A 20,411-nucleotide genomic window follows, 5' to 3' on the forward strand; every position below is an offset into this window, starting at 1 on the left:
AAGGGGGGTGATAATGGTCTGCTCTGGTAAATTTAGCATATAATTATACATGTACGAGCATATACCGTAAATAGGGACGGATTTCAACCAATTTATAAGCCGCGAAAAACAATATAGCATACGTAGTCAAAATATAATGTGCGAAATTCACGGCAATTTTACGAAAAAAATTGGGGGCCCGCTATGTATGATACATACATGTATAATTATATGCACTGTACGTGGTTGTGCTGATGATGTAACTATTAATTTTTTCACCTGTCTCTCTAGCAGACATCTCCTCCAAGTTCCTGTATATACATGGTGGGTTAAATTCCTTAGTATCCGGTTTCTGAGCATTATATGTAGTTGCCGTGTATACAATACATACTTGTTGTTTTCAAATGTGGTTCACCAAATGCAGTTTCCACTCTATATATCACAACTAAGTAACAATTAATACGCTGTTAGAGTGTATACCGTATTACTAGAATATTTTGCGGGTGAAAAACCTTTGCGAATGAGCTAAATCAGCAGAAAATTTGACCCTTTGCGATCCAACTATTGCGATTTGGCAAGGATCGTGTGCATTTACTAGTAAGTTTTGCGATTTTATTGTTGCGAATTGATCAACCCTCGCAAAATTTGCATATGTTTTTACTCGCTAGTAATACAGTACATACGATTGATACGTTATTACAATGTATGGTTTCTGTTAGTAGGAGAGGGGACAAATCACATATTTATTTCAGAGCCTACTACAAGTTCATTGTATGTACTTGTTTTTGTTTTTGTTTTTCAGTGTGACTGTGACTGGGCTGAGAAGTTTGGAGTACACGTGACGTTCATCGTGTGCAATGACAAAAACCACTATGTTGGAGGCACTCAGGGTGGTTGTAAATTCTCGGAGACCAATCCTAACATTCCCACATCGTTCTTGGTCTCAACTAAACCAGGTGCGTTCCTGTTATATATCTGTTAGCTCACAATGAAGTGGTGCTAATACTGTAATACGTTGTAGGTGTGACACCCCAGCCTCAAGAGAACCATCAAGCATGAAAGAGTTGCGTTCAGTCGTGCAAAGGCAACTTAATAATAATAATAATCGCCACGTTCATTTTCACGAGCAATGTAGTTATGTAATTAAAAAACGGCCTTTTGTGACGCAATATGCAATATGGTCCAACCCACTGTGTCTGTGGCCAGACGTTCTCTATTCAACATGCTCTCTCATGCCCAAGAGGAGGCTACCCCAGCATAAGGCACAACGAGCTAAGAGATAAAACTGCCTCTCTATACTGAAAGAAACCTACCATGGTGTCGCAACGGAGCCAACTCTACAACCAGTGACAAGTGAAACCTTTGAAGGTGCCTCAGCAGAGACGGAAACGGTTTCAGATAATGAAGAGGATCTCGTCATTCGAGCAATGGTCTATTTTGGTGATTTCCTCAGACAGAAAAAAGTATGAAGGAAAGTTAAAGAGAAAAGAAAACGCAATACGAACAAAGCGATCTAGAAGCTGAAGAGTTGAAGCCACTGCCTCTCTTAACTGGATACTAGCCACTGATGCTTGTGTCAATTACTTATCAATTTTCTAATACAGAACCAAAATTAAAATTATGCGCATGTGCAACCGACTAAGACCCATTGGCAGTAAACCTTATTGGCAGTAAACCTTCGAGGCCGTTACGAGTCAATAGCAGTATAGTAGCCTTTCATTCACACTGTTGCAAAAAGGTCCTCGACTCAATAAAAACAACAAAGGCAAAAAAGAGGCGGCTACAGTTGAAGAAACAAAGGACATACGAAGCACAGCAACGAAAACTGTGGTCAAATAAACATAAACACCACACCTACGCGGAGAGGATGAGGATATGGTTGAAAAGGTCGAGATTGTCAAGGGAGCAAAGGAAAAGAGAAAGTGCAAGTGTGGATCCAGTAGCCATTCCTTACCAACTCACAGAAACTACTGTCCAAACAACCCCAACAATTTAAAACTTGCCGCAAACAGTGGCGCAACACCGATTGGCAATCTCGCTGAGAAAGAGTTTGGAACACCGATTGGCAATCTCGCTGAGAAAGAGTTTGGTGATTCCAGATAGAATAGAAGTCATGAATAGTGGCTTCTTCAATGCAAAATTTCTCTAACGATCGATGATCAAGTCTGACGTAATAGTTGACGTACTCAACTGGCACGGGATAATGATCTGTCTTCTCCCAATGAATTTGGAACCCTCGCTGAGACGAAAAGGAAATTTAGTCAGTGTTGTTATGGTTTTATTGTCAACATCCTATTTTTAACTATTATTATTTTTACTCTTGAACACTGTGCCTCTGGAGGGCCTCGTGGGGAGTGATGACGGGCCGACGTGTGTGTACAAGTGTGTGTGTCACTCATCATGTGTGGTGGGGAGGGGGAGAAGAAACAAACCATCTCTTATTCTCATTCTGAGTCTCATTCACAAAGGTAATGAGATCGGACGTGACGTGGTCAACATTTGCTGCTGCTCTAATCCGAACAGGATCCGGAGGAGCTCGACATCGATGCCTTTAGTGAGGACTAACAATGGCATCATTCATATCGTGGGACTGGTGAATATATCACCAGTAATACTATATCATAGAGACAATAATAATGTACTGCAAAATAACCCTAGGCAATATAGAAGAGCACATAGTTGTTAAGCACTTCAAAATGTATTTATTTGGCACGTATAATTATGCACAATTAATAAGTATCACGATGTTATTACCGTGTTCATTAAGTTATGTTTGCAATGGGTCGCTTCAGTATAAGCTAAGAACTGAAAATTGATGTACGTGCAGCCAAAGTGTTCGCCACGATTGTACATGGTCATTAATGGTCCTAACAGTGAATCATCGGAATTGTAAAATCAATTCCGCCCTATAAGAAGCTTTTGACTGTACTCAATAGATTAAATGAGTATATAATATGAGGCATACACAGGAGTTGCATGCCCTCTTCTCCTCTTCTCTTTAAACGCCCTTGTCTTGGAAATACTACATGTGAGCTTGCAATTTGACATACGTGTAGCATGTTATTTGGAGGGACAATCAAATGACACGCATGTCAGGGTTGAAACAACCCACTTGTTTTTACAGTGCGCGCGCATGCATGCCAGTTATAACAGGGATTGTGAGCGTTAGCCAATAGCAATAGGTCATACACCACAGAAATGCGTGTGCAGATTATGGAAAAAATTAATGGTTTCTATACTCAGTATGTAATATAATTATGTAGGCCATGGCAACGAATAATAAAGAGACCAGAAAGAAAGAAAAAAAGTGGACATGGAGGGGAAGGCCAACTTCGTCTCTGTTGGGACATGCTGAAATCGTGTAATCGAATACCAAGGGAGCTGCGTCTCAAAATAGAATACAAAAGGAAGGACCACAAAAGAGGAAGTGGCCACTCAAGGTCTGGAATCAAACAAAAAAGAGCTTCCCAACATGCCAGAAGCTTTTATACCTTCCACAGGCGAAGATAAAACATGCGTTTACACACGAGTATAAACATGGCAAGCTGACAAAAGAGTAATAAGAAAATAATTACAGTACAGTCCCTATAGGTCAACGGCCTTGTAAATGTTGAAGTAACAATTAAGATTGCATACGCGGAAGAAAAATCTAGCCAAGAGCTTAACAAATTTGCCATCAAAGTGAAGTCTCTGTTGGGACATGCCCCAACCACCAGCTCTTAAGCCTCGGGTAATGCCACATTGTGCAATCAAGAAAGAAGATGAACCTCGAATAAGCCTCGGGTAATGAGGTTGGGAACGCCATATCAAAGACTCTGCTGGCAAGGCTAAGGGAAGTTTGACAACAAGAAGGAGCTAATCAGACAGAAGCTCAGCTCGTCCGATTAGAAAAATACACACAGAGTGCATGCATCTCAATTACTGAGAAATTGTTCCCAGCAATAACTAAGATTATGGGGTCTGCACTAAAATACTTCATGCACAGATTATTATTATTATACCCTCCATCCAAAATCTAGCCAAGAGCTTAAAAAATTTGCCATCAAAGTGAAGTCTCTGTTGGGACATGCCCCAACCACCAGCTCTTAAGCCTCGGGTAATGCCACATTGTGCAATCAAGAAAGAAGATGAACCTCGAATAAGCCTCGGGTAATGAGGTTGGGAACGCCATATCAAAGACTCTGCTGGCAAGGCTAAGGGAAGTTTGACAACAAGAAGGAGCTAATCAGACAGAAGCTCAGCTCGTCCGATTAGAAAAATACACACAGAGTGCATGCATCTCAATTACTGAGAAATTGTTCCCAGCAATAACTAAGATTATGGGGTCTGCACTAAAATACTTCATGCACAGATTATTATTATTATACCCTCCATTCGGAAGCGTAGGGGGGATCGCGTTCTTGCTGTACAGGTCTGTATTCATCCATTTAGAGGAAAACGTACTTGGCCACTACAACCAAGGTTAAACGCCAAATATTGTGAGTTCTATATGAGTTGTTTGCAAACAGGTATATTTTTATTTTTAATGCAGCTCTTGCTCAACAATCTCAAACAAGAGTGCCTCTCAAACCTGAACATGTGATTGGTCTCCCTTCTGGCATTACCCTGAGGCATCCTTCCAACATGTGTAGGGAGAATTTGCAACTTGTTTACGTAAGCTGCTTGTTCAATGAATGTATACTGTTCAATCAATCTACATGCATATAGGAGTCATTGACTGAGACCATTACCATGCCTGTAGGTTACTAGCCTCGATCCCAGTCCGCTCTTCGTATCTACCCATAATTATATCGGGTTTAGAACACTATAGTCACCTCAACATACTAATACTTTGTCACGTGGAAGTTCAACACTTTTTGCGTGTCTTTTAATAATTAGCTTTCATAGTCTCAATAGCGTTCAATAGCGATTTATGTGAAAATTCGCAATCAAAAAACGTTGTGTTCGAAACCCAATCTATATGTGTACATGCACCCTACAGTATGTATCAAGCACACATGCAACTAAAAATTAATGTGTCTAAATTGTATGTATGTATAGAACACGTACGCGCGCGCACACACACACACACACACACTAACATCTATTTATTTTGACTTTAATGGCGAATCCATCTATAGATCTTGTACATGTAACTACAAGCCACAAAACACCTAGCCTCCTTCACCGGCCTTTGAAAGAAGGCCTGCTATCGACTGCTTGCGCATGCACCAAATTATTGGATTTTTTCCCGTAAATATTCCTATAATACTGGATACATCAGAGAAAATATCCTAAAAGTCATATACACAGAGTTATATAGCTAGCTAGCTAGAGACAGAGCTGTGTAGGTTTGTTGTACTGCTATTTTCTTCTGATAGAATCAGTAGCAGTAGTATAGTAGACTTTCACCAAAGTTAGTGTTAAATGGGCGTGGCCTGTCCATATATGCTCTTATCAGCCGCCATTCCTTTCAGACGATCGTCATCCACACTGTTGCAGGCTGTGAGTCTTTTGTTAACATAGCAGGCTAAGGGTAGCTATCAGAGAATGCTATCCGATGGGCTAGAAACCTTCAATCGAACTTTCTATCTACTTCCTTCAATCCACTTCCTTTCGTTGTGATGTCATAGTTTTACTGAGCATAAACGATGTTATCCAAAGCCCCCAGATACCGGGGGGATATTAGCGCATGCGCAAGCAGTCGATACCAGTAGCTTGATAGCTAGCTAGGATTAGCCTCCTTTGCGGGTTCTCAATAAGAATTAATTAATTAATAATTAATACAGGCTGTTCATAACAAATGTGTCATGAAAGTGAAGTCTCTGTTGGCATGCCCACTTCCCTAGTGGGAAGTGCGGCCTGGGATCGAGGCTACAAAACACCTAAACGTAAGATTTGTACAATAAACCGTCAATTGAATGTCCTTCATGCTTCAGCGGGCGTTCCATCCAACCCAGTTAAAAGTGGCAAGAACCAGAACCAGCACAAGACTCCTAAAACTCCTAAAGTTATTGTAGTTGGTTCTAGAAAAATTTGGGGCACTCGAAGATCTACAACTACCTCAGAGATAATTATGTGATTCGATTAAGTCCATATCAGATGTTGATGTTGTTGCTTTTTCGGTGAAGAGGAAATACAAGACCATTAAATCGTCCCAAATAAGTAAGTGGTGGTTTGTTGTTCGTGGTGATGAAAGTAAGCTAAAAAGACTGGAGGATAACTGGTTGCTTATTGATCAGCAAGCTAGGTGGAAGTTAGAGCCACTGTATCGCTTTAGCGATCCACTAGATAAGGCACTTGGAACACATGCTCAAGATGACAATGTAGACCCATCGCTGGACCCTCCTGAGGATCAAAACAACTCGCAACCACCTTTTTTAGGTCAGACTTAGGCAATCAACATAACGTGGAGGGTGCAAACTCTCTAGCCTCGTTCCCAGGCCTTACTTTTCTTGCTGTTGTCACTGTTCATCCATAAACATAAGAAAGACATAGTGAGGCAGCAAAGAAAGAAATGGGCGTACAGTTAAGAAAAGTAAGGCCTGGTTTGGGAAATCGCGTGATCCACAAGGATTTTTATGAACGTGGGCGATATGTAGCCCACAATCGTGACGTAAGGTATTCTCCCACGCATTCAGAATATAATTATAAGACTGTACTGTATTGCACTGAGACAACCACCAAGCTGTGCTGCAAGTCAGATCAGAGAACCAGCGTGGCCAGCTCTGGTGGCAGTAGCTACCTGCTTAATGATGACTAAGCTATTCTACTATAGCATGTAGAAAGACACAAGAAAAGGTAATAATGATAGAATCTAAACATACAATCTAGACTAGATTCTAGTAGATCATCTAGCTAAGCCTAAGGTACAGTATAGCTAGCTATAGTGCTTGCAAACTTCCAGTTCCAAGTCCATGTCCAGCTTGCTGCGTCGTAGACCTCTGCGTGGGCAGTCCAACATCTCTAGCTCAGTATGCCCACGCTCATTTTCACCCTTCTACCCTCACGCGACTTCCCGATACTCCTAACTCTACGTCTATTTCTTTCTTTATTCCTCCAATTAATACCGTATTTTATCTCATTGAACGAATAATACAGTATTTTATCTTATTGAACGATTGTGATGATAAAGAACAGAAAGGAGAGCCTGTGTAGAGGCTACAAACTCTCAGGGTTACAAACAGGACTGCACAGGCCCAAAGTAGCAATGTAGACCAATCGTTGGAACCTACTGAGGATCAAAACAACTCGCAACCACCTTTTTTAGGTCAGACTTAGGCAATCAACATAACGTGGAGGGTGCAAACTCTCAGGGTTACAAACAGGACTGCTCTTATGACATGTACTAGTAAGTGTTTCTCTAAGCCTATTACCTAAAATAGATGAATTAAGGGCTATTTGTGCTACCCACTGCCCAGATGTTGTTTGTCTAGTAGAAACATGGTTGTGTAGTGATATTATAGATAGTGAGTTATACATTCCTAACTACAATGTATTTAGATCAGGAATGGTGGCGGTGTTGCCATGTTTATTCACAAAAGCATTCATTTTAACATTTTACTTTTAGGGCCGCTTGGTCTAGAATTTGTGCTAGTCACTTTAATCAGAGCATAGATACACGAAAGAAAGGGATAGGCAACACCCAGCACTTTCGTTGGATGAGGCGAGTTGCTAAAAAGGGGCGTGTAATGAACAAAAAGGGGTGTGTGCACTCAAAATGTCAGTAAAGAGTTTGTAGTATTATAGCAAACTGTGCTCTTGAGGAGACACCAGATACACTTAGACATAGGCTATTAATCTTTTAGAGCTGCTATATGCAAAGTGATGAGAAAGTGAGCTCCAAAGGGGGTGTCAGTACACTCTACAAACCATAACAGGTCTGTTCCCAAGTCCTTCAAATGCCATCTCTTTGATCACACAATACAGATAAAGATACTTGTGTTCCACTTTCTAATACCTAAACTGTGTCTTAGAGCACTTCAAACTAGATTACCATGTACAGTAAGAGCAGGAGAGGTACGCAAACTTTCTGGACTTCGGACAAACGTTTCATGGTGCTGCTACTACTTCACTGCATTGAGAGCTGGAAAATATGCTTTGTTCCATGCAGTTATAAACACACTTTAATTCTGTGTAACGCACATGTTATAAAATTATTTCATATTGGAGATATAGGTACATAAACTGACAAATCGGTCTTTTTTCACACAAATCAAGCCGAATAAAAGAAAGCTCGCCACTAAGATAGCAACTGTAGCTATCAGTAGTGCTGGGTGTATGTGTGCATGATGCCTGATTGCTTTGAATTTCTCTTTTAGGCCCCCTACGAGAAAAATAAGCAGATATAGGGATCATTGTGTACTTTCTTGAGCGCAACTCGCCTCCAACCAGAGGGTGTGACGTCACACACTGCATTTATCTAGCATCATGTGGGGCGTTGCCTATCCCTTTCAGAGATCACCTCAAGTTATGTCTTGGTGTCTTTTATCGTCCACCGTCCTCAGAAAATTCTATTGATACTTTCTCAGATGCACTGCTCACTATAAATCAGTCTTGTCTATCCGATTTAATTATTATTGGTGACTTCAATGTTAATTTCCATCCTTCGCATTACATGTATGCACACTTGTGTGTAATTTTTCGGTATCACAAATTGTCAAGTGTCCCACTCGTTTTTCGGGCACAGGCCATTCATCAACTATTGATTTGGTGCTGGTTTCAAGGCCGAACAATGTGGAAAATTGTACATCCATACCTAAACTAACCAATTCAGATCACTTGGGTTTATTCTTCACCCTGAAAAAAGAAAAAATACTGTCCCCTCAAAGAAAGAGTTATCAGAAGACAAGTTTGGAGATATTCATTAGCAGACTAATTGGGAAATGGAGTTCTACTCGAATGACATTGATTCCTGTGTGTCAGCTTGGAACTCGTCCTTCCTGCAAATCATGGAAGTTAGTATACCCATTTTCAAGTATCAAGGTTAAAGGAAAAATTCCTTGGATCAACAAGGAAATTATCAGAGCGATAACCAAGAGAAATATACTTTTTAAGAGATCTAAATTATCGAATCAAGCTGGTGATGCTAAGAGGTTTAAAAACCAAAGAAATCTTGTGGTATCTATGATTCGGAAAAGCAAGAAGAACTTCGACAGATTGAATACTAAAGATGATAACTGTTTTGGAAAACAATAAAAACCCTGAATGGTAACACTTGTTCGATCCCTACACTCAAAGAGAATGGCAGGACATTTGACAAACCAATTGAAAAAGCCACTGCACTTAACATTTTTTTCCATTCTTGTTTCAATCTCCAGTGTCCTCCACTAGAAATAGATGACTCCGCTGACCAATTTACTTACCTACACCCTTCTGATTGCCCAAAAGATCTGCTGTGTACAGAACAGGAAGTATATGAATATCTTGTTAACCCTTTAAACGATCGTGGCCCGCAATAAGTGATTGTTTTTGCGGAATTCTAATTCTGCGATATTTAGGAAGTAGCTCGAACTATGCACATCCGTGCAATTTAGTCTAGAAATTTCCAAGCCACGTTGCTATGTTAAAATTTCATTAGCATCTTTCCGCACGAAGTTTATAGCTATGGCTAGGTTGTTTACTTTGCTTGAACAGCTTGAGGACAGCGATGGCGATGTCTCCTCTGGTGATGACAGTGCCTATGAAGGAGAGGGGATAGTAGGATACCTCCCAAAGGCTACCAGCTTTATGCCAGACGCTGATGAACTGTCTGGGACTGCATGACATGGACCTAGACGCTAGCGCTATGGACCAGGACGGTGAAAGACCAGGCACTGTGTGACTCTGGTAAGTAGTATTTAGTATAGCTAGAATATCAGTAGTGTATTAAAGTATAGTACGTATAGCTAAAATAGAATTAGCAGTAATGAACAGTCTTTATGTGAGCTTGTAAATTTCATAGATCGTTCACCGAGCCACACCTTCTCTCTGATGTCAACAGTATCAGGGGGTGGACCGTCTGGTGGAAGTGGGTCTGTCCAACGATGACGGAGATGAACTTCCTGATGACAAAAGTGTGTCATCGGATGATGGACTGTCCGGCGACGATGAAAATTTGTTGATGTCTGACAGTGAAGGTACCATACTGCTCTTTGCAGTTCTAAAGAGATACCTGGTATCACACTCACACTAGCTGTGCAGTTATAAAGAGATACCTGGTGACAATAGGGCTGATGGTTATACAATGTATACCAGAGGCGATGGTACACCTTATCAAAACAACCAAATGATACCCACGATGTACCTCTTGGGTGGTAATGGAAAGCATCGTTAGTAGCATCGTTAGTAATATTCAAATTGATATATCTTAGCACTGTTACATTCATATGATGTGAAAATCAAGCTTAGTCAAGCCTTTATACCATGATCAATAAGGCCACTCCAAATGAGACTGTAGTTTCCCGTCAGAGACTCTAGTAAATTATATGCGGGTGTGAGCAGGATTATTCATTACTATGAATCTCATTATAAATGTGGTGCATCATCAATGAATTTAATTAATCACCCACAAAAATGTTACTATACACACATACACCCACAAACAGAACAAGAAAAAAGTAATTTCAATATTTCATTGGATAATTAGAGAAATAATGGCCATAATGACTATTTAATGCGGTAGCTAAAGCAGGAAGCGCGAGTTGGACGGGAAACTACAGTCTCATTTGGAGTGGCCTAAAAAACTTTTTTTTGGTTTTATCTCACTGCTGGCCGGGCATTTAAAATGATAAAAACGGGTGGGCGTAAATAGCAACACATGTTGCACCATTTTATTCCTTGTTGTATTTTTTTTTTTTTTTTTTTTAATTAAAGTTACTCATGTAGGGTACTAATCTAGGCAAGACAAAATAATAAAGATTACAACAAGAAAAACAAAAACAAAAATTATACAAAAAGGAAAAATATACTTGTTAGTCCATTTGGCATAAGTGTGCCTCGGCCGACACCAAATCCATTTGTGGGATGGTCTTGATGGCGCGACCACGGGAGGACCGGGAGCCTCGAACACATTGTATAGCAGATCTGAGCAGACTATATGATAGGGAGCATCTTAGCCAGTTTATGACCTGGTGGTATGGTTGGTCCCATTTCTCAGCTAGGAGGGAAGCCAATCTTTTGTAGAACACTGTTGCTTCTTTTCCTAGCCCCCCACTTGCGGAGAGCACTAAGGGGGTGAAGGACGCATGTTCCACCTCCCTCACTCTTTGCTCATAGGCTCTTTTCTTCTCTAGTTCGTGTTTTCTGAAGCACTGCTCCAGGCTCGTGTTCCTGTTCCTTGTTGTATGGGCATTCTATTGGTATATGGTTGCTAGGCATTTTATTGCTCTGGAAACCCGATAGAGAATAAACAGACATTTCACTTTTTGCTGTTAATTAAGAATCCAACGGTTAAAGGGTTAACCTAGAAACTGGCAAATCTATGGGCATATCTCCTAAAATGCTAAAAAGTACTGCAGAAAATAGTGCCTCTCCACTTGCAATGTTGTTTAATTTATCAATCAGCACAGGTAATTACCCTTCAGGTTCCCGTACCCAAGAGTGGTGATCCATCACTTCGAAAAACACGTGAAAGCACTTCTGGAGGAGCACATGAAATTACATTCACCAATTTCCCCAAGGCAATGGGGCTTTATGTCGTCACGTTCAACTGTGTCAGCTCTCATTCAAGTGATTGATGACTGGAGCAGGGCTGTCGACGGGGGATATGAGGTCTGTATTGTATTTTAATATTATGGCGAGTGTCATACCACAGCCGCCGGGTAATATGCCTTCTCCTTTTAAAAGAAAAATCATAATATCGATGCACATTCAAGGTTGCTAATGCCCCATTTTATTTCTGCAGGCAGCCATCGTTCCAATCCTCTAAATGTGAAGTTCATTGCCTGGCAACTGAGGGACATTTTTCTTATTACAAGAATTTTAGAAGGCCAGCGAATATGTAGGTCCTTTGTTTCTTAAAGATGAAGATGTCATCAAAGTAAGGTCCCTGTTGGGACACAGTGCCTGCCCCAACCACCCCCAATCTGCTTTTCTGATCTATTATAATCGATAATTAGAAGGAGAAATGGATGCATTATAAAATGTGTATATATGGCCAGAGAAAAGACAACAAGGATGAATGGAGTATATCTATAGTAAGTGCGCAGTATCTGGCTGGACCAGCTAGTCACACTATGATTATAATATAGTATCTATACTGAGAGGAGTGTCACTCCTGTATAGAGATAAGAGATGCCAAGAGGCAGCAATATGCTACCGTGAGGTAACGGCCCCAATCCAGGAATTAATGGAGCAGCTGTGCGCTCAAGTAAGTACAGTGTACAGAGAGAAAAGATTCCAAGATGCGACAATGCTAGACGTAGCTATGAAAAATAATGGTTCGTTGTGGATGCTCATTTGAGATTATAGTATGGCAAGTGGCATACCACGGTCTTATGACGACAGTATAGTAATTATAGTATGACATTTTGAAAGGAAAAATTTATTTTACAACACAAGAATTTTAGATGGCCAGCGCCAAAGCTCAAAAGCTCAAAAGGAAAACAGGAGTACCTGTTTTACATGTGCTCACTCGCCACTTCTGCGGTAGGTGATATTCTCACACTCGACATGTTTATTAAATTGACAGTGATGGTCTGTATGACACTGTGTATTATACACCTGTGCAGGTCCTTCGTTCTCTGAGAACTATTATGAATACAAGGCAGTGGTTTTGAATGGTCGTCGCCTGGTCCCTCCACCCCATCAAGTGTGAGCATTAGCAGTTTTCACACTGTTTTTCCCAATGTAGGCATTGTCATTTTTGTGTCGAAGCCCTCATACGATAAAACAGTTTAACAGATGTGAGAGATAGGAATAACTGGACTCTTCTTCACTCATACTCTGATGAATGTAACTAATCATAAGTTTAAAATAAAAATGAAGAGACAAATGTTCTTGAAGCAGTCAAACGCAAACAAAAAAATCATGCGTGTATATACGTTTGTTGTGGGTTTATGGTTTACACACACATTGAGTGTCAGTGAACACAGATATGCACAGTTGTGCACATTAAAACACACTAAAAATTACCAGTGAAAAGTAGTGCACTATTTAACACACCATTTTAACAATGTATATAGTGCAACAAGGCATACACTGCAAAAAAGGCTTCTTTAAAACAAAATAATAATTATTATCATTATTTTTATAAAAATGGATGAATGGAGTATATCTGGATGCGATACTCATTCATAAAGATGAAGATGTCATCAAAGTAAGGACACGGTGCCTGCCCCAACCACCCCCTGATCTAGAAGGAGAAATGGATGTGTCCAGACAATATGTGCTAACTGTGAGAAAAGCTCTGTCAAGTGTCCCGAATGTCCCGAATGTACATGTGAGCACGTGAATCCCTTCAATAAAAAAAAACAGTACAAGTATTATGCAGAAAAGGGCAACTGAAGAAAAGAGAGGTCAGTAAGGACAACAGGAACATACAAGAAGAAGAAGCAGCCTCTATACATCAACAGCTACCGGACGGGCTCCAGAAGGCAGTGGAGCTATCCAAGACAAAAGGAGCCTCCACTTGGCTCACGGTTCTCCCACTATCGGAACATGGATTCACACTACACAAGTCGGCCTTCCAAGATGCCCTAGCACTACACTGTAAAAACGGAGGTGGGAAAGTCCCACCAATGTTCAGTCACACCATGGGTGTAACGTCACACTTGCATCAAATGGTGGGATACTCCCACTCCATGTCTGGTGTAAACACTTCTAGGTGTGTGATTCCCACCAAAATTAATTAATGATATAGACCATGCATGTACCCAATTACGTAACCGCACAAGGGATAGTATTAAAAGCTACATGACTGTGGTGTATTCATATTTCACTCGTTTTATTATGTGACAACAATAATAATATTAAACAGTTAATCAATGATTTGTGGCAGAAAGTATTTTAGTGGTAGATCCAAGTTTGAAACATGATATAAACCAAGAACGTGATGGTCAACAAAGTATACCTCTTACACTGGTGGTGTGCATTTTAAGTCTATTTATTGTTTGTTTATTCTTGCAGAGTGTTTCTGAAGATGTTTCCACCAGTACCAAGGATGACAGTGGATTGGCTTATAGCAGCTCAGGTGTTGATGTCGAAGACAATACAGTTAGTATATCACTCCATATGGCGTATGTTTTTTACAGAGTGACAGTGGTAACGAGAGAACCATCATCATTGATCATACCGTGTTATAATGTATATACCTTTGTTCAGAGGCAACTGATGATGATGGCCAGACTGCTCTTGACGTTGCTTATTGGAGTGATCACACTGAAATTGTTGACTGAAATTACCTCCAATCTCTACCAAACTACGATTATGAGTACATGTTGTGGTCCAACCCTAACCCTGCCAACATGACAACGATAAAAGAAATGACTGGTGCTCCTCGGAAGGCATACAGGTTCGTAAAAGCTGTCAGCTTAAGTTACTAAATTTTATAGTCGTGTGGCTGATGCCGATAGTATCAAGCCATCATTCCTCTCTCCGTATACTGGAAAACTTGTGCACTTCGTCATTTGCCCCAGCCACCAGGTTTGTAGTAACGAACGTGTGTACTCACGCGCTCACACAGCTGAAAAATATGATTTCAACTCTCTTTCAATCAAGACCCGCAAAACGTGGGGGTACAAGAGCATTCAAAGTCGGTAATGTCACCTTTGGTTGGTCGATCATTGAAGATATGTACTCAAGAGAAGTATCTCGTATCCAAGCTAGCCAGTGCTCAAGAGTGCCCAAACTCAAAAAGAGCTACATAATTCGAGACTCATGGACCCGACTAAACGTATTACCGTCCAAGGTTATGCAGGTAATTATTAGTGTACAGGTCATGCACCACTTTGCAATTTTAATATACTTTTAACACCAAGATGAAGTGCTAGCCGAATTAAGAGAATATGCTCGTAGTGATCCTAAACCGAAAGATGCTCCCAGTGTGGAAATGATTATTGAATATATCTATCTTAGGTACAAAAGTGAGAGTTTTTGAGAAAGATGGAACTACAATATGCAGAATGACGGAAGGATTCGAATTCTTCACACAGTGGGCAAAAGAGAGCGAAAAAGATGAAGATAAACGAACATTTTTGGCATGGCAGGTAAATGGCTGTAATTATGGATACATGTATACATACAAACACACACACACACAGACCTGGGATTTGATGCGTATCATGTGGTATGGCCTAGTTAATGACTTCACTACCTCTAACCCTGGCTACTATATCAACCCCAGAAGAGTAAATGGCAGCGCTACAGAGACAATTTTTGGACAGCTAAAGCAGACCACAAGCAGTAATCTAACCGCAGCTAATTATGAAACAGCTAAGGCAACTCTCCTTACAAAACAACAGTCAAGTTCCAAAGACGGTGAACAGTATCGATCAGCTAAACTGTATTTGAGACAGTCGAACTTATCAAAGGAGACCAATTATATACAATAATTATTTATTAGTTTCAAAAGGAGGCGATTTGCAATTGCAGATCCGCAATGTCAATTTTTTAAGGGGGGAATAAAGCCCAAGAAATAAATAACATAAATAATAAATACTGAGGGGAAAAATTGCCTGAGGCCGTCATTTAATGCGCACGACCCCTCACTCAAATACGTAATGCACCCATTCTACTTTTATATCAAACGTTGAACTGTAATTGTTAGTGTGTTGGATCACAGGCCAAGCGATCATTTAATCACTGAATTGTCATTCATCAATCATCACTTTTTGTAGATTTACAATGACAATGTATGTCTCGAGTTGTATAATTGTATAAAGCTTAATTAAGAGCCGTATGTGAAAATGAACATGCATGGCAATACATATAAAACGTGCACTTATTAAAATACACAACAATGTTCAGTTTGGCTCAAAACAATCAGGCAGCTGTTCCGTATGAGATGCATCGTTGATTGTCCCCTTGCAATAAGCCCGCTTGAACTATAGCATTCTATCAGGAAAATTAAATTATAAGAGGTGTCGTTTTCTTCAATATCGATATTACGATGTTGTCTAACACATACTTTGAAGCAATTAATTTGTTGACCATATCCTCCACATAGTAACAGCTACTAAATACACAAATGGAAGAACTCAAAACATTCCGGTAAGAACAAAAGAAAAGTTAACAAAATGAACTGCTTTCAGGCTATAGCTGAAGCTGAAGCACCATAATCAGAACAATATTCAACATCATCACAATATATTATATATATATATAAGTTGTAGATACGAAACTGCTCTTTGTATGGCTGTACCAGTAGCTGGACGATGACAAAAACATGGTACATATGAGATAGCAATGAATATTTCGTGAGAGGGCGAACAAGACAAACATAATGATATGAGAGAGAAAGAACGTTATAGAAAAGCATCGACAGTCACGAGTTCCATTTGTCCCGTCCTTGTAGTAACCTTGATAACAGTAAACAAACATATCAACGTGTTGACGCTGAATTTTAAACTTGTTCAGAACTCGTTGAAACCAACGCATTGGATAGATGACAAGAAATACAAGTGGAAAGATAATCACCAAGATCAAAACAAACAAAGCAGTGATAGCGTAGGGAAGGTGTTCTTTACTGAAGTAATCCACAGATGAGAGAACATAGCGGACACTATACTCTTTAATCCTGAGACAAATCAAGCCTTCCAAACCTGAAAGTAATTTCTTTTACTCCACAATCACACTGGAAGTGAAAACTTACTCCCATTCCACCGTCTAAAGTAGTTCGTTTTTCTAGTGGTACAAATAGAAGTAATTACTAAACTTTCAGTGTAAACAAAGGTTAATTTATAGCTCACAAGTCATTTCTGCGCATGGGCATCTGAAGGCCAAACAAGACCAAGCAGCAGACCGCAGAGGTCCTTAGTGATGTGAGCTCAGGCAAGCACTTTCGGTCACTTTCGGCCGTAACAAACCACCACACCTTGCACAAAAGTACTGTACGTGTTTGGGTTCGAGACTCTTAAACGAATTGTGTAGTTTTATGTACTGAATCCCCTGAGCAACCACTAATTAGATCTAACCCACCACCCCCCGCGTCTGCTCTCACGTTACAGGTGTATTTGAGTACCAGAGAGTCACCATCACAGATCAACAAAGTTATTGGGAAACAACACACATGTCTTATAATACTGTTACAAAAAGCACATAATTGTCGTGGTCAACGAATCAGTCCAAGAAGAGGAGGGGCATAACCTGTTGAAAAATAATTGAAATCACCCATTTAGGGAGTTAAAATGATGTACGCAAGCAGCTAACCTAAAGTCTGTCAATTTGTCACACTACATGGTCCGTACTAAACAGACAGTTCGTAGACATTCCTCTTCTTCAATGAGTTAGCCAAGGTAGAGAAGCTAGTCGCGCGGAAAAAAATCTAGCCAAGAGCTTAATATGGGCTGTTCGTACATCAAAGTGAAGTCTGTTGGGACATGCCCCAACCACCAGCTCTATACTATATTAACACATATACTGTAAAAAGAGATGTGCCATTTATAGCATGCGTGTATAGCGTGTTACACATGTGTCAAACTGCTTAAACGGCTGACTGCAGAACTTTTAAACAAGCTAAGAACTGAAAATTGATGTACGTGCAGCCAAAGTGTTCGCCACGATTGTACATGGTCATTAATGGTCCTAACAGTGAATCATCGGAATTGTAAAATCAATTCCGCCCTATAAGAAGCTTTTGACTGTACTCAATAGATTAAATGAGTATATAATATGAGGCATACACAGGAGTTGCATGCCCTCTTCTCTTTATACGCCCTTGTCTTGGAAATACTACATGTGAGCTTTGCAATTTGACATACGTGTAGCATGTTATTTGGAGGGACAATCAAATGACACGCATGTCAGGGTTGAAACAACCCACTTGTTTTTACAGTGCGCGCGCATGCATGCCAGTTATAACAGGGATTGTGAGCGTTAGCCAATAGCAATAGGTCATACACCACAGAAATGCGTGTGCAGATTATGGAAAAAATTAATGGTTTCTATACTCAGTATGTAATATAATTATGTAGGCCATGGCAACGAATAATAAAGAGACCAGAAAGAAAGAAAAAAAGTGGACATGGAGGGGAAGGCCAACTTCGTCTCTGTTGGGACATGCTGAAATCGTGTAATCGAATACCAAGGGAGCTGCGTCTCAAAATAGAATACAAAAGGAAGGACCACAAAAGAGGAAGTGGCCACTCAAGGTCTGGAATCAAACAAAAAAGAGCTTCCCAACATGCCAGAAGCTTTTATACCTTCCACAGGCGAAGATAAAACATGCGTTTACACACGAGTATAAACATGGCAAGCTGACAAAAGAGTAATAAGAAAATAATTACAGTACAGTCCCTATAGGTCAACGGCCTTGTAAATGTTGAAGTAACAATTAAGATTGCATGCACGCGGAAGAAAAATCTAGCCAAGAGCTTAACAAATTTGCCATCAAAGTGAAGTCTCTGTTGGGACATGCCCCAACCACCAGCTCTGGGAACAGTCACCACTGAACATAGCTCTGAATTCTGACTATCTGTATGGCTGTCTGGATGATGGTTGCATGGATGTTGCCCTCTGCTTTGATCACACAATACAGATAAAGATACTTGTGTTCCACTTTCTAATACCTAAACTGTGTCTTAGAGCACTTCAAACTAGATTACCCTTGTGTTTCTTTGTCACCAGGGATACCGCAAACTAGCTGTGTCATAGTTTTTGTTACATCAGTTTGTTTTTCTTCACAAGTTAAAGATCCCAACCATCTTAGAAACCATCTTAGAAATAGCTCCGAGTCCTTCGCAGCAACACTTGCACAGGTCTTATACAGTTTTAGGTATTCATTTACAGAGTAATTCACCAAAGTATACAGTTCATCAGGACAGGACTTTATATGTTCCCATATCTGTAGTCTTTTGGGAAATAGTTCTCCAAACATCTCCTTCTCCACTCTGAAATAAACGCAGTCCATTATTTTTGTCATGTCAATCTCTGACACCCTGCCTTGCTCAATATCAGTTAATAAAGGTTGGCCTTTCTTCTTAATATTAGGCTTTCTTTTCTTCTTGGGAATAGAAGGAACATCGGTCCTTCTCTTGAGCTTGTTTGTGCAAGGGTTTTAGGGTTTGTGGCTAACTCTATCTCAACGGCTACAGGTATCTCTGAGCCATCTATGTGATCTAGTTAGTGCACGTGCAATAATTTATTGTCTATTTTTAGCTGCTAGAGTCCCCGCCCATTTGTTTTTGTATAGGATTGAGAATCAACACCTAAGAGGAGGATATGCACCCATATATCCTCCGAGTAGGTGTGGCATATCTGACTTATACCACGTGACCGCAGCACTATAAAAGGACCTCCCCCTAGCATCACGATGCAGACTGCAAAAAAGAACAAGACTATGCCGGATTTTGCAGCCGTCAAAGAGCTAGTTGAGCAACATGTTGACTCCTACAGATGCTCAAGAGCTTCCTTGGTCCAAGCGTTGACCATTCGACGTCCCTTACTGGAGTTGCAAGCTCTTCTTGGATAAAATGTATCTAAACCGCGCCCATGGACCCATGGAAGCTTAGCCATCTTGTTGGAGAGCACCTTCTGTGTTTCTGCCGTCGCTTTGAGTCTTAGTACCCGTCAAGCATGGCTCTTTTCTCTTTGCTTACTTTCTTGAACAAATGAAAAAACAACTTGAAAAACTGTGCATGCCTGGGGCTGTATGCTAATATTCTATATATCCTACAGCTGTTGACCAATGAGATCAATTTGTGGTGACGTAAGTGTGGTATAATGATAGATAGTAGTTGCATGCCCTCTTCTCTTCATACGCCCTTGGCTATACACAGCTAGCTAGCTTGCATAATTTAGTAAAACTTAGTTGGGCGGGATCTTTTATAGTCGCAGCCCAATCAGATCACAGCCATTTTCTAATGTGGTCAGTGTCACATCCGGTTGCGCAACAGAATAGGCGGAACCACTCCCTATGGAGTCCGGATTTGCTATAGTGCCACCAAATGGCATTATAATACTATTGCAACATTTACTACCACGTTCAAATAAATCAATGGTGATATTAGTTTTAGTACTTCTATACGGATAAAGGCTGTCATCACAATGATTCACGTGCTATTGGTGGCTAAACATAGGTGAACAAGACTCAATGAACTATTGGTAATAATAATAATTATAGTTTCATGCATTCATACAAGTGCAACTGTAATACTGTTTAGCAAGCCAAATGCTAGTTACTCACTGGATGGCTTCAGATAGGTTTCCTTCAGTGTACTCCATTTTGCTTCTAAAGGCATGCTTGGATCATGTGAGCCAGGACCCCCAAGATGTTACTACTGAGGGTCAAAATGACCGCAGCTTTATGGGGTCAGAGG

General features: G+C 40.4%; 1 protein-coding gene and 2 long non-coding RNA genes across 11 annotated transcripts in view; 2 read left to right on the forward strand and 1 right to left on the reverse strand.

The window, feature by feature from the left end:
• Positions 1-2,745, forward strand: part of LOC135331921 (ankyrin repeat and KH domain-containing protein mask-like) — a 15,286-nt gene extending 12,541 nt beyond the window's left edge. For 7 of the 9 annotated variants that reach the window (XM_064527215.1, XM_064527217.1, XM_064527220.1 and 4 more), the window contains 3 exons: positions 274-303; positions 782-935; positions 1,001-2,745. The gene's annotated coding sequence lies outside the window, so the exon portion shown is untranslated. Of the gene's footprint in view, positions 1-270; positions 304-781; positions 936-1,000 lie in introns of all 9 variants that reach the window. The other 2 variants (XM_064527212.1, XM_064527213.1) reach the window with 2 other exon arrangements.
• LOC135331977 (uncharacterized) overlaps positions 1-20,403 on the reverse strand; it is a 20,846-nt gene extending 443 nt beyond the window's left edge. Inside the window, exons 1-2 of the long non-coding RNA XR_010393099.1 lie at positions 20,279-20,403; positions 259-15,990 (exon numbers count right to left, since the gene is read on the reverse strand). This is a non-coding gene — a long non-coding RNA (uncharacterized LOC135331977). The remainder of the gene's footprint in view (positions 1-258; positions 15,991-20,278) is intronic.
• LOC135331972 (uncharacterized) lies at positions 9,936-14,204 on the forward strand. Its single transcript, XR_010393088.1, has 4 exons — positions 9,936-10,076; positions 11,523-11,709; positions 11,843-13,762; positions 14,065-14,204. It is a non-coding gene; the product is annotated as an uncharacterized LOC135331972 (long non-coding RNA).
• Positions 20,404-20,411: the final 8 nt, after the last annotated feature.

The sequence above is a fragment of the Halichondria panicea genome, chromosome 2, assembly GCF_963675165.1.
Source record: "Halichondria panicea chromosome 2, odHalPani1.1, whole genome shotgun sequence".
NCBI classification, from domain to species: Eukaryota; Metazoa; Porifera; class Demospongiae; order Suberitida; family Halichondriidae; genus Halichondria; species Halichondria panicea.